The sequence below is a fragment of the Musca domestica genome, unplaced genomic scaffold (genome assembly GCF_030504385.1).
Source record: "Musca domestica strain aabys unplaced genomic scaffold, Musca_domestica.polishedcontigs.V.1.1 56, whole genome shotgun sequence".
Classification (NCBI taxonomy): Eukaryota; Metazoa; Arthropoda; class Insecta; order Diptera; family Muscidae; genus Musca; species Musca domestica.
The window spans coordinates 2,337,311-2,352,154 of record NW_026712356.1 but is presented as its reverse complement, the minus strand read 5'-3'; the positions used below and the strand labels follow the sequence as shown (position 1 = coordinate 2,352,154).

General features: G+C 33.5%; 1 protein-coding gene across 3 annotated transcripts in view; it reads left to right on the top strand.

Annotated features, from left to right (window-relative positions):
• The window catches only part of LOC101901760 (G protein-coupled receptor kinase 2), a 353,962-nt gene that overhangs the window by 159,160 nt on the left and 179,958 nt on the right, over positions 1-14,844 (top strand). The window lies entirely within an intron of this gene.

Genomic DNA, 14,844 nt, shown 5'->3' with positions numbered 1-14,844 from the left:
GTCCGTCTGTCCATGTATTCTTGTGAACAAAATGCAGTTCGCATCCGATTGAGAATAAATTTTCCAAACGACATTTGTTTGGCCCAAGGACGGACCCTATTGAAATTGTTGATAATCGGTCAAAATTTAGATATAGCTCCCATATATATCTTCGTCCGATTTGCCTTTTATTGTGCACCAAACGTGTAATATCGGTCCGAATAGTATAGAATTTTGCACATACAACCAAATTAGGCCGGAAGATAAGTATAAAATAAATAAATTTGATCGAAATCGGTTCAGATATAGCTATAGCTCCCATATATATTGTTCATCCGATTTTTTATTTTTGTCCTCCGCAGCCGTAATATGCACTCTGTAACAAAAAATATTAGGGACATATATCAAATGCAGCTCAGAAATACCTTTGCTAAATTTTATCGAGATCGGTTCTGATTTGGATATAGCTCCCATCCGATTTACCTTTGATTGTGCACTAAACGTCTAATATTTGCCCAAATGAGATGGAATTTGGCACATACGACCGAATTGAGTGAATATCGGTTCAGATATAGCTATAGCTCCCATATATATTGTTCATCCGATTTGTTGTATTTGTTACCCACAGCCGTAATATGCAATCCGTAACAACGATATCCTGGGAAATATATTAAATACAGCTCAGAAATATCTTTGCCAAATTTTATCAAGATCGGTTCAGATTTGAATATAGCTCCCATATAAATCTTTATCTGATTTCAAATTAATTTTGCACCAAATGGACAATACAAGTCCGAATTTAAAAGATACAAATGCTTCGGCATATTTAGTCCTTTGAATTTTAATTTATAATTATAATCATGGGGTGTATGATTGAATTCTCCCATAAAAAGTTTTAATTGTTATACGAAGCTCAACTAAATTAGCAAAGTGGTGTAGGGTATCATAAAATCGGCCCCGCCCGACTTTAGGACTTTCTTTTCTGGTTTCTATTTCCAATTCAAATTATGCCATTTAAAACACGAATTATTCCGAGGGCATCAGTTAATTATGCAAAATGTTATTTGACCCTAGTGACGTAACCATACATCTATTTTATTCACCTACGCTAAATGAGGTTGTATGTCACTTAACATATTTTCCTTATTAAATAATAACTTATACAATACGATTTTAAAAACTAATAAGGAAATCCTTTAACTAAAACGATTCCAACGAAAAATCTACAAAAATCTACAAATTGCTAACAACAAGTTCACTTTCCATTAATGAATAATATATATATTGCAAATTGACAACATCCATTTCTTGGTCTTAACGTTAATGAGGTCTTTACTAATGGACAACGTTTGTGCTGTCATCTCGTAATGGGAAGTTATCTATGATAAGCGACATTATTTAGCTATTAGCTGATAGTAATATTTTATGAAGAGTCTAAAAGTACGGTGTTGGATGTGTCTTTAAATAAGTGATGTTAGTTACAATTGCTTAACATGTAGGTTGATAAAATTTTACTTCAAATGTATATTATTTCTGCAGGACTTTTGGTATTGAAAATGAAACATGTATGTCCACGTTTTGGTATAGCCCCCATATTAACAGTACCTCCCTATTTTTGGTACTTTGGTGATTTGAGCGACATTATTCACCGGAAATGTTTCAAATTTTGTATTTGAAGTTCGCATAGAATACTAAATCCTATGACAGGAGATTGTCTGTGCAGTTCCACGTCTTCGTATAGCCCCCATATAAAGGTACCACCCGACATTCGGCAGTTTGATGAATTTAGTGACATTATTCACCGGAATTGTTTTAAATTTGGTATTTGATGTTCCTAATGGATACTACAGCCTGTAACAGAAAATTGTATGTGAAGGTCCACGTCTTCGTATAGCCTCGATATAACTGTACCTCCCCAAACAAAAGGTCGAAATTGTCAAAAAAAAAAAAAAAAAATATATATATATATTTTTTTTCTGCATAGAAAAAGAAACCATAATCGGATATTGCCCCAACTCCATGACGAACCTTCCCCACAAAGGGTCAACATTTTGAATAATTATAACTCTTATAAAATCTGATGTGAGAGTCTTTGCCTTTAGATTACACGTATGACTATATTTTTACTGTTGTGAAGATAGAATATATCGATTTACTCCTTCTGGTACCTCCCCCAAAAAGATTCAAAATTTTGAATATCTATGGAGGTCATAAAACGTGAAATTAACATCCGATTCAATTTAGATCGGGCACATCTCAATATTTCTATCAAAACAAGATCTGATGTGTAGATGGGATACATCGGTCAATTTTTTGTGGTACCTCCTTCACAAAGGGACTATGTTTCAAATAACCGAAACGATCATTAAATCCGAAATGAGCATCCAAATCTCTTCATATTTCCCACATCTCATTATTTCTTCTACAAAAAATCTGCAGTGAAGATGGGATATTGTAGGTCCACTCCTTGTGGTACCTCCCCCACAAATGGTAAAAATTTTGAATATCCGCAAAAACGCAAAATTAACATAGGTCATTTTTTCTGGTACCTCTCCCACAAAGGGTCAAGGTTTCGAATACCCGAAACGAATATTAAATCCGAAATAAGCATCCAAATCTCTTCATATTTCCCACATCTCATTATTTCTTCTAACACAAAATCTGCTGTGAAGATGAGATATTATAGGTCCACTCCTTCTGGTACCTCCCTAACAAAGGGTCAAATTTTTGAATAACCGAAACGATCATAAAATCCGGAATAAGCATCCGGCATACTCTTCATATTTCACACATCCCATTATTTTTACCAACACAAGATCTGTTTTAAAGATGCTAGAAATCGGACCATTTCTTCAGGGACCTCGCCCACATAGGGTTCAAGATTTTGAACAACAAACGATCAAAGAAAGCGAAAAAAGCAACCAACTCTCTTCAAATTTCACATATAAAAACATTTTGCATATTTATTTAGATCCTATGCAAAATGGACAATGGCAATTTTTTTATACCCTACACCACACGGGGGGGCAGGGTGTTATGTCTTTGTGTATTTGTTTGTAACAGGCAAAAGGAAACGAGATAGACCCATAGTTCCTTTTGATGATCTGCATAGAATCACATTCTGAGTCGATTTATGCATGTCCATCGGTCTGTCCATGTATTTTTGTAAAAAAAGTACAGTTCGCATTTATTGCCCTATCCAGATGAAATTTTGCACAAATCATTTGTTTGGCTCAAGGACGAACCCTATTGAATTGGAGACAATCGGTCAAAATTTAGATATAGCTTCCATATATATCTTCGTCCGATTTGCCTTTTATTGTGCACCAAACGTGTAATATCAGTCCGAATAGTATGGAATTTTGCACGTACGATCAGATTGGACCTGAAAATAAGTATGCCAAATTTTGATCGAAATCGGTTCGGATATAGCTATAAACTCCCATATATATTGTTCATCCGATTTGTTATTTTTGTCCTCCGCAGCCGTAATATGCGCTCTGTAACAACAATATTTGGGGAAATATATCAAATACAGCTCAGAAATACATATACTAAATTTTATCGAAATCGGTTCAGATTTGGATATAGCTCCCATATATAACTTCGTCCGATTTACCTTTGATTGTGCACCAAACGTCTAATATTTGCCCTAATTGGATGAAATTTGGCACTTACGACCGAATTGAGTCTAGAAGCTAGTATGTCAAATTTTCGGTTCGAAAGATCGGTTCAGATATAGCTACAGCTTCCATATATACTGTTCATCCGATTTGTCATATTTGTTACCCACAGCCGTACTATGCACTCCGTAACAACGATATTCAGGGAAATATATCAAATACAGCTCAGTTCCGATTTGGATATAGCTCCCATATATATTTTTATCCGATTTCAAATTAATTGTGCACCAAATGGACAATACAAGTCCGAATTTAAAAGATACAAATGCTTCGGCATATTTAGTTCTTTGAACTTTAAATTATAATTATAATCATAGCGTGTATGATTGAATTCTCCCATAAAAACTTTTAATTGTTATGCGCAGCTCTACTAAATTAGCAATGTGGTGTAGGGTATCATAAAGTCGGCTCCGCTCGACTTTAAGACTTTCTTTACTGTTTTTTTTTTTTTTGTTTTTTTTTTTGATATACATTGGAAATATAGATTTATTTTCCTTTATGAATTATAGAAAAATTTGACGAGGTATAGTTTTGCCTTTAAGGTCATCGTTTAAAAATGATGGCTTGTAGTAATGTAGGAGAATTTTGTATACATTGTATAGATTTAACCTTACGTTTGACTTCTCGTATTTGTTTCTGAAAAATTGCTTAAAAGGCTATATACCTAAAATAGAAGGATTACAGGGAATTTAAATCCGAAAATTTCAAAAAAATGCAAAATGGAGGAGACTTTCTTCCTCCATTTGGTATCTTCAATTTTTAGCTCTACGTTCATAATCTGAGTATTGATAGTTTTTGTCTTGCACAGTGTTACTATAATATTCATCGTATTTAATTTAGTATTGTATTACTACCACTCGTGTGTTCTTCAATTACATTGACAGGTGTTTTCACACATACCGTTTTTATTTTAATTGCTTTATTTATATTTTTATTCCAAATAAAGATTTTCGTCTACGGCTTTTTTCCCGAATCATGATTTGTATTTCAAACGCTTGAAGAAGTGTTTTCCATCTGGATATTGAATTTCCAACCACTTCATTAGGATCTGGCGAAAAATACTGAAATTTGACATTTCATTGAGGATGCTTTATTTCCATGTGAGCATCAGGTAGTTGACAGTGCCTCGGGGGGAATGGTGTCGTTTTGGATATTATCTTTCATTGGTGTATCTCGTCGTGTCGTCGTCGTTGGCTTCATTATGTCAAATCTTCATTTGCATTGTCACTTTGTTATTTGATAGACTACGCGCGTTGTAGTTGAAGCGTATAATATGAGAATACAGTTGTTGTTGCAAAAAGACACATAATTGAGATCGTTTTATAAAGACTCAACGAAAAATTAACCAACGTTTGAAAGTAAAAAAAAAAAAAATAAATGAGAACTTTAAGAGAAGAAAAAAAACTATTTAATTTTAAGGAAAAGTTTAAAGTCGGGCGGGGCCGACTATATGATACCCTATCCCACTATGCATATTTAGTAGAGCTCCCGTATTTTTTTTTTGTGAAGTAAGTTTTAGAGGGAACTAATATATAGGAGGCATATCCAATCCCAAAAATATGTATCGAAGCCGAGTTCCACAAAATGGAAACGTACGTCCCGAAATTCACTCCATTTTGACTGATATTAGCCATTATTTGCAAAATAAACCTGAAGACGGATTAAGGATATATATGGGAGCTACATACAAATCTTAGCCGTTCTTGATAAAATTTGGCAAAGGTATTTCTGAGCTTTATGAGATATCTGGTACAAAATATCATTGTTGTCGAATGCATATTACGAATATGAGGGACTTAAACACCAATTCGGATGAAACATGTATATGGGAGCTATAGCTTTATCTTAACAAATTTGATGTAATTACTTCTAGACTGAATTCGGTCAGATGTACCAAAATTCAGGTCATTAGGACTGATATTGGACTGATTTGGCTCACAATTAACCTGAAATCGGTTGAAAATATATGTATGGCAGCTATACCCAAATCTGATCCAATCTTAATAAAATTTGGAAGAGGTATTTCCGAGCTCTAAAAGGTATCTGGTACCAAATATTATTGTTGTCGAATGCATATTACGAATATGAGGGACTTAAAAATCAAATCGAATGAAACATATATATGGCTATATCTGAACCGATTTTCTCCAAATTTGATTTATATATATATATATTAGTCATTTGGTGCACAATTAACCCAAAATCGGTTTTCGGTTTAAGATTCTTCGAAATCTTCAGGTAAAATACGAAGAATATTGTGCTCGAAAATGTTAACCCTCGAGCGAGTCAAGTAAGGGGTCTTTTAGGTTCAGAAAGTTTATATTTTCTTGATCAGCCTAAAATTCTATGTCGATTTAGCGATGTCTGTTCGTTTGTTCGTCTGTGGAAATCACTCTAGCTTCCGAACGAAATTAAGTAGGTTGATAAAATGTTACTCAAATGTATATTATATCTGCAGGACTTTTGGTATTGAAAATGTAGGTCCACGTTTTGGTATAGCCCCCATATAATGGTACCTCCCTATTTTCGGTATTTTGGTGATTGCAGCTACATTCTTCACCGAAAATTTGGTATTCAAAGATCGTAATGGATACTACAGCCTATGACAGAAAATTGTCTGTGCCGGTCCACGTATTCGTATAGCTCCCATATATCAGTACCTCCCGATATTTCGGTATTTTTGTGACTTTAGCGACATAATTCCCCGGAATTGTTTCAAATTTGGTATTTGAAGTTCGCAATGGATATTACATCCTATGACAGAAAATTGTCTGTGCCAGTCCACGTCTTTGTATAGCCCCTATATAGCGGCACCTCCCTATATTCGGCATTTTGACGATTTTAAGTACAATACTCACCGAAATTATTTCGGATGTCGTATTTCAAGATCATAATGAATACTACAGCCTAAGACAGAAAATTGTCTGTGCAGGTCCACGTCTTCGTATATCCCCCATAAAACGGTACCTCCCGATATTCTGTATTTTGATGATTTTAGCGACATTATTCACCGGAATCGTTTCAAATTTGGTGTTTTGAAGTTCGTAATGAATACTACAGCCTAAGACAGAAAATTGTCTGTGCAGGTCCACGTCTTCGTATATCCCCCCTATATAACGGTATCTCCCGATATTCGGTACATTGATGATTTTAGCGACATTATTCACCGGAATTGTTTCAAATTTGGTATTTTAAGTTCCTAATGGATATTACAGCAAAGACATAGAAGTATAAAGATGGGACAAGACAGAGTCAAGATGTGGCAACCCTGTGAACATACCTCTGTTGTTATGATATCGTAACAACATAGTTAGCAATGTTAAGCGGTTTAAACCGCTTAGGCAATATGCAATTTATTGGGAAAGTCTATGGAATAGAATTTTGAAACCAAATTTTTGGAGTTTTCAAAGTTTTGTCTGTCTTGTGTTTTTTTATATTAACATGGTCCTGTCTTGAGCTGTTATCTAGACAGTATAGACACAAACCATTTGCTCAGAATGCATTTTGTCCAGTCTTTACTATTTTAGGTCTTTAATTACAGACTGTGACAGAGTAATAAAAAATATTTTTTACTACACTGTGCAACTTACATTTTCATAATTTTCTTGAATTTAGACTTACAAACAAAATTTCCGCAGAAATACAGAGTCTTGATCCTTTTTAATCTCAATTATCCAGGGCGATCAAAAAATTCCTTATATGCAAATATTTATTCCTTCATTTGTGTCAATTTTGTTTTTATTTCTGGTCTCCTTGTTATCCTCAAAATTTATTCGAGTGCCCAAGAAATCTCCCAAATATCTTGCCTGTTCTGAAAATGTGTGCTATTTTTCAAAGTTTTTTTTTTAATGTCCCCATTTCACATGTAATGGACCTTAACTCAATCCATTATGACATCTTTAAGAGCCATAAGACCACAAGACAAGTTTACAATTGAATTAAAGCAATAAATTACAGTAACAAAAATCATTGTATGTATTTTATTGCACCTTACTTTTTGTTATAGTGGTGTGTTGTTGTTGTCCTCGTTGGCAAAAAGTTTTTGCGTGTGCCAATTATGTCTAAAAAAAGAATAATAAACTTAACGCATGACAGGAGAAAACTATTTTCGAACTTAACTTTTTTATAGGAAAACTTTTTAGTTGGTTTTCTCTTTTTTTTTTTTGCAATTATGCTTTAATGGTTTTCTTGACCTAGGTCAAATAGGAATAAAGTATGTACAAGGTTTACGAACAGGTTATTGCAAAAATAAAGTAAAATGGGGACATGTGATAAGGTGAAAAGTGCGTCAATTTTGGCAGAGGGTTTTTTATATCCCTTATCAATAAATAAGGGAGAGTGTAGTTGATATTAACTAAGGACACACCATACCAGGGCATTCCTTTGATGATGCATTGAGTTGCTTGAAACACCTACATATATTCATGATCTAAAATTCTAAATCCATTTAGAGATGTTGTAATCACGTTATGTTTCGAACGAATTGAAATAGAGATAGTACACCAGTTCTTGAACGTATGAGTGATTTCATACATATAATACCACTCATACGCTCATTTTCTTACAGAATTGTTTGAAATACAGTATTCAAATTCGTAAAGGGGTTTACCTCCCGTGGCAGACCATTGCCTTTATAGGTGGACACCTTTTTCTTTTATCTCCATATTTTGACGTTTTAAGCCATTTTTTACCGACGGATTTTGATTAAATTTTTTAACATTTGTAGTTCGTAATGGGTTCTAACGATCGTTCTGTTTGTAAAAGGCAAAGTTTTACAACAGCTCAAATATATCGTGACCACCCACTTTATGGTAGTTTGTATACTATGACTGCAATCTCTGACCGATTTCACTTGCAAATATGTAACTCAATGAAATACAGGGTGAGATGTAAAACTGCAACCAACTTCAGATTGCAGTGACAGCTCATTATATTGTTTACAAGCGTACAAAAGCATTTTGGTGAGAATTTTCAAGAAAAAAAGTTATTTGTGATGGAATTTAAGCGTGATAGTGTGATTTCTTTATATTTGGTGAAAAATCAGAAGTGGCTATCGTTAGAGCACTCCAGCATTTAAATGTGAATAAAACTTTTGTCGTACCATCGCTCGTTACCATGATACTATTAGCGTAGCATGACGTCAAGGAAGTGGACGGCAACATCAGCAGAAATGGTTCGTAAACATCAGCAGAATTGATCGAAACCTGAACATATGGCAATATTCCATTCGGCAAATATTGAAAAATGAGCTTGGGTAAAGGCATTGAAATTACAAAAAGGGCAAGAACTTACATCGCAACAGAAATAAAATAGACTCAAATGAGCTAAGAGTTGCTTCGCTTGACCGAAAGTGGTGAACTGTCGAATTTGGTTTTCTCCCCTGAGAAAACATTCGTTGTCCAGTAGTTTTGTAAACCTTGGGCATTCCAACAGGACTCAGCACGCGCCACCCAAAAATGGTTACAAAATGAGATTCCTCGCTTCATTTCCAGCGCACAATGGCCACCAAAATCTCCGGATACCAATCCGTTGGACTATTGTGTCTGGAGTATTTGTGGAAAGCATGGTTGGAACTATAAAATACCAAAGTGTCGATCACCTGAAGCAAGCGCTTCGCCGGGAATGGGCCAAAATACCGCAGAGCAACATTCGAGCAGCGAGTGACGGTTTCATTGGCCGTTTGAAGGCCATAATTCGTGCCAAAAGTTGACCAATTCGAACAAATCTAAACTTATTCTAAAATTTGATGCTATTTCCGAATTGATTATCCTCTTCGGTAAAGTTCAGAAATTTTGAAGACTTTTTGGTGTACGAGGTAAACATTTTTCTATCATTCTTTCCGAAAAAGAAAAAAACTTGAATAATATTTAAAACCTTGAAAGTCTTGTTAAAATATTTTCAGACTGAACAAATTGTGCATTTTGAGTAATAAGAAGCCGAACACGAATTGTTTGGAACAACTATAAAATTGTAAGGTGGATTTTTCGCTGACGAAGTAATGGGAACGTGCTAGTTTTTTCTTTACAAAAATAGTGTTATTATCGCTAAATTACTATTTCAGAATCACAGTTATTGGTAATTTTATACACACAGAAAACAAAAAAAAAAAAAAAAAAAAAAATGATAATAATAGTAATAAATAAATAATAATAATAACAACAACAAAAGAATATATAATTTCAATGTATGGCCGAATAACTTCTGGGACCTCTCAAATTAATGCTAAATATTTTAAATCGCACTTTGAGGGATGTATCTGAATTTATCAAAACTTAACTCATATTGTACTTACCTATAGTTATACTTCTAAGTTAACAACGTTAGCTAAAATTCGACGTAGCGAACACAAATATTGAAATTTACCACTATTGTAAATTTTTGTTACGTCCGTATTACCCAAATGCGCCAGATCCATTTTCATTCGCATTTTTTGTATTATTCATTTATATTTTCAACACAAAAAAAAAAAATCAATTGTCAATATTCAATTGTTCAACTTTGAAATTTCGTACGCTCAATGTATTTGGGTAGCTCTCATATAAATACATGTCATTAAGTTGAGTGGTGAAAACGCCAACTGAGTACTTCGAATTTTAAGTAACGCTGTAAAAAAGTTTTAGAGAAAACCAAAAAAAGAACATTTTAAGAACAAACTGTAATTTATTCCTCCTTTTTTCTCCTTAATTACAGGTAAGGACTTGTTTTCTATATTTTGCTATTGTTTTCTATATTTTCCAAATAATATAAAAAACCACCACTGTTTCTTGTTGACGATACTTGAAGGGAATATTTAAAATTATTAAATCTCTCATTGAATATTTTTAAACTTAAGGACTATGGAATCCTTGGTCAGCGACTAAATGTAATTTTATTCCTTCAAAATGCTCAAAAAATTACGTTTTAAATCTTCTGATTTTTTTACAAAGAATTCTTCATAAATACATTAATACACACACCAACGTCCTTTTTTCTGGGTCAACTTTATCAAATAAATTAAATTCTTTGAATAAAATCATCCAATTATGCTAAAGAAAATAATTTTTATAAATAAAACTCTTATATGTATTTTTGCGTTCTGTAAACTCCACTTAAAAACATTTTGTTTTGTGTATTACTTCGTTTATTTGAAGCGTAAAATCATTATTGCAAAATGTGTTCCTTTTGTGTTGTCCTTGTTACAATAATCTTCCTTTGCTTCGATTCCTATTTTTTCATAAATAATTTTTTTTGTGTTATATCTTAGGTCTTTCGTGTTGTTATTGCAGATGACTTGTTTACCTTCAAAAGAAAAATCATTGATTGCTAACAACTTTTGTTAAAAACCCACAAATACACACACACACAGTAACGATCTTAGATATACAGCTTTTGTATTGCTTCATTGTAACCCAGTGAACATATTTTCTCAAATTTCGCATTATGATGCTTTAAAAAATCGAGAAAAAAAAATGTCAGAAAATATATATGTTTTTTGATATACAGTTGAAATAAAGAATTCATTTCTGTAGTGATTTATAGTAAAATTTGATAAAGAATATTTTTGTCTTTGACGCCATTCTTCTAAAATTATGCTTTGTATGATATTTTCTCATAAACTTAGATAAAGTACGGCTTTTACCATAACATTGTTTTTAATATACATGAATTTCTGGAGTTAAAGTAATTTTTAGGTCAATGACGTCTTCTCTGATCTATAGTGAAAGTTCATGACAAATAATATCGTAAAATATTTTGACTGGCTACCATCCCGTTTTGAGGGTGTTTTTAACCATATTTTGAAAAAAGGACCGAAAATTCCCCTATGTTGACTCGATTGAGGGTTAATATTCCTCGTTTATTTGTCTACAATATTGCGGAAGATACTGTATACCTAAAATACTCGGATTCTGAAGAATCTTAATCCGAAAATTTTCAAAAGTGTAAAAATTATTGGAAAAAAAAATAATTTTGTCTCACGATGTTTTTAAAAAAATCCCACGATATTCATTAGTAGTCTTTAAAAATTATCAATATTTTGACAGTTTTAAATATATCCATTATATTCCAATAGTCTCTAAAAATTATCAATGTTTCGGTAGTATTTCCAACATCCACATTTTTTCGATACATTTTCAAAAATCCCAAATTTATCGACATTCTGTTGTTGCAAAAATCGTCAGGCAAAATCCCATTATTGTTGTTTTTATAAAAACAACGTTTGTTTATTAGTGGAGAACGATGGTAATGTTTACCAGGGGGTAAGGCAGGGAATACCTAGGTTTCGGAAAGAGCCACCAATCCTCATCAGTTCCCTTGTTTCTTGTCTGGGATATTCTCCCCAGAAGTTATTTAAAAAATAACTTCTATGACAAAAAACATTTTTTTACCCAAGTGACGAGATCGTAAGCTCAATAGAAGAGGAACAAAAGAATTACATAAAACTAAAATTCTTTTGGAAAATCTTCTAAATCTTACAACCGCACTTATAAACATTTACATCTTTCTCCACTTGTTATGTTTTCGTTCAACCTGAACGAAGTAACATAACCATGTAAGTTTGTTTTGTCTGTTACAACAAAAACCCCTTCGTCGACCGTGCCTGTGTCTATTAATAGAACAGTGTTTGGCTTGCTTGTTTGGGATACCATAGTATTTTGTTGTTGCAAAAATCGTCAGGCAAAATCCCATTATTGTTGTTTTTATAAAAACAACGTTTGTTTATTAGTGGAGAACGATGGTAATGTTTACCAGGGGGTAAGGCAGGGAATACCTAGGTTTCGGAAAGAGCCACCAATCCTCATCAGTTCCCTTGTTTCTTGTCTGGGATATTCTCCCCAGAAGTTATTTAAAAAATAACTTCTATGACAAAAAACATTTTTTTACCCAAGTGACGAGATCGTAAGCTCAATAGAAGAGGAACAAAAAATTCACGATAATATTGTATTGTTCGCTATACAGGGTGAGAAAAAAAACTGCAACAAAGTCCAACGCCATAATTTTTACATTTTTTTTCTTTTTAATTTTATTAAATAAAGGTAAGAAATGTCGAAAATAGCATCAAATTTTAGAATATGTTTAGATATGTTCAAACGGCCAATGAAACCGTCACACACTGCCCGAATGTTGCTTTGAGGTATTTTGGCGCATTCCCGGCGAAGCGCTTGCTTGAAGTGATCGATACTTTGGTATTTTTTAGTACCGACCTTGCCTCCCAAAATATATATAATACCCCGAGCTCATTTTTCAATATTTGCCGAATGGAATATTGCAATATGTTCAGCTCACAAGCCTTTTTTTGGCCACTGCGACGCGGGTTTCGATCAATTCGCTTATTTACTTTTCAAACCATTTCTGCTGATGTTGCTGTTTTCTTCCGTCCACTTCCTAGACGTCGGGCTACGCTACCAGTATCACGGTAATATGCGATGGTTCGCGATACAAAAGATTTATTCACATTTTAAGGTTGGAGTGCTCTAACTATAGCCACTTGTATTTTTCCAGATTCCAAATATAAAGAAATCACACTATCACGCTTAAATTCCATCACGTATAACTTTTTTTCTGGAAAAATTTCACCAACATGCTTTTGTACGCTTATAAACAATATAATGAGCTGTCATTGAAATCAATTTAACAGCTGTCGGACGAGTGGCTTAGAAATGACAGCAGTCTGAATTAATTATATTTTATTTTAATTCACGATATGCCTCGAAGAATTAGAGCAGCTATGGACCTTTAGAAAATATTCTATGTTTGAGGATCCTTAAAAGATACACTATTTTCCTTTAAACAATTCTTATTTGAAGTCCTTCAAAAATGACCAATCATACTATGTTTCCTGGGAAATTATCCTTTATACACAGTATAAAAAATTATAACAACAACATTAGGGAACAAAGAACAACAAATCAACATTGAATAGGATAACAAAGTCAAACAACTTCAGGGCCCACACTAAGTTTTTCCTCCAATTATCCTTATTTTTATCGTTCCTTGTGTATAATGTGTGTGTGTGTGTGTTGCTTCTAGGTTTTACCTGAATACCATAGAATAGACCTCAATTTTGTAAAATGGGGTGGCAAAACGTTAACAGTGTGAATAAGTTTGTTAAAAAAAGTTGGTTTTTTATTATTGTTTACGCTGTTTACATTCAGTTTCTTCCATCTTTCGTTATTACTTTTTCTTGCAGTTCCTTTTTTTTTGTTTTTCTTAAATCTAGAACAAAGTTTAAGGACATACACATAATCATCTTTCATGATTTCTCTCTCTCCCTCTCTCTTTCTCCTGCTCTCTATTTTGCTTTAAGTTGGGGTTTGGGGAGGGGAAGCTTTTTTTGCAGGAGTTCCTTTGAACTACCTCAAGGCATGGTTTCCATTTCACAAAGAACTGTATAAAACATTGCCTCCAGGATAATGGAAAGTTGATCTATTTGAATAAAAGTGATAAAGTGAAATTGCTTAGTTTGTTAGCAGAATCCGGACAACGGGAATAAAGAACCTTTAGGAATAAAGGAGCGAAAAAATCTAGAATTTTACCATAGTATTTTATAATAAATATAAAAAAAGAGAATTTATGATTAAACACACAATTATGGGCAATTATTAAAGGTAGGGAATTAAACGTTGAATTTTCTGTTGCCTGCAAGATTTTTTCCATTCGATAAGGTTGAAATATCCGCCTACGTGGACTGATATAAAATGTCGATACTTCAAACTCTTGAAGTGGTAAATTGCCGAAGCATAACAAATATATAATTCAAAATTACCTAATTAAAAAGTAGGATATATCTTATCCTGAGTGTATGACCTTCACTCCTTACTCGTTTTACTCTCAGTATAAAATAATATAGACTTCAGACTGCTGACATTTCTAACCTACTCGTCCGACTGCCAGTGACTCCTCATTATTATATTGTTTACAAGCCTGCGAAAGCATTTTGGTGAGAGATTTTCCAAAAAAAATTATTCGTGATGGAACTCAAGCGCGATGGTGTGATTTCTTTATATTTGGCTGGAAAACCACAAGTGGCTATCGTTAGAGCACTTCAGCATTTAAATGTGAATAAACCTTTTGTGTCTCGTACTATCGCTCGTTACACTGATACTGTGAAAGGAAGAAAACAGCAACATAAGCAGAAATGGTTGGAAAAGTAAAGAACGACTTGATCGAAACCCGCATCGCAGTGGCTCGTGATCTGAACATA